This window comes from Condylura cristata, unplaced genomic scaffold (genome assembly GCF_000260355.1).
Source record: "Condylura cristata isolate star-nosed mole 26May11 unplaced genomic scaffold, ConCri1.0 scaffold00028, whole genome shotgun sequence".
Taxonomy (NCBI): Eukaryota; Metazoa; Chordata; class Mammalia; order Eulipotyphla; family Talpidae; genus Condylura; species Condylura cristata.
The window spans coordinates 18,070,254-18,071,227 of record NW_004567129.1 but is presented as its reverse complement, the minus strand read 5'-3'; positions in this window follow the sequence as shown (position 1 = coordinate 18,071,227).

Here is a 974-nt window from a genome sequence, read left to right as displayed (position 1 = left end):
GAGTCTTGTTGTGTAATCATGTCGTGTAATCATCACTCCAGTTAAAATAAAACCACTTCCAGCGCCTCCCTGGAGGCCACCAGAAGGGGTTAAGTATCAGCATTATGAAGCTGTCTGCAGCCCCTGCAGCTTGAGTTCGATCCCCTGCCAGGGAGCTGACCCACATGGCACAGCAGACCTCTCCTGTCTTGCCTGCTGCTCCCCTCAGCAGTGTTTCAGTGGATCTGCCTGTTCTGCTCCCCGCTCTGTCCCTCGTGAATCCTTTCACCCTCCATACTTCTGGCCTGTACCCAGTTCTTGTATACATAAATAAATAAATCTTTTTTAAAAATAAAGATTACTCCAGAGCCCGAGAAAGTCTCTTCCGGCCCGGACTCCAGAAACCACTGATCTATCTTCTGTCACAGCTTTGTCCTGTGGCCCCAATTTCATCACAATGGAATCCTACCTCATGGACCTGGTAGAGACTGGCTTCTTTCGTTCAACATCATATTTGCAAAAAAAGCATCCCTAGAATTGCACTAATCAGCCATTTATTCCTTTTAGTGGCTGAGAAATATTACATAGTATGGGCATCCCTCAGTTTATTCCCTTCACCTGAGGACAGCTATTAAAAGTAGAGTTGCCATAGACATTTCTGTACAGGGAAATACAAGTAAAATACCTGGGTCATGCGGTAGGACTTGGTCTCACCTTTGAGAAATAGCCACGCCACCGTCCAAAGAGGTGGTGACAATTTCCACCCTTATCAGCAGTGTATGAGGTTCGGTTAGCTCTGCCTCCTCACCAGCCTAGGAGAGAGGTGCCTCCTTTCATGAAGCCACATTAGAGGGGTACGGTGGCCCTGTCTAATGCTGTTGAGCTTCTTGCCATGTGCTAACTGGGCCTGCAGCCCTCTGCTGAATTGTCTGTTCAAATCATCGCCTCACTTTTTTAAAACTGGGTTCTTCTCCACTCAGTTTTTGCTTTTTTTT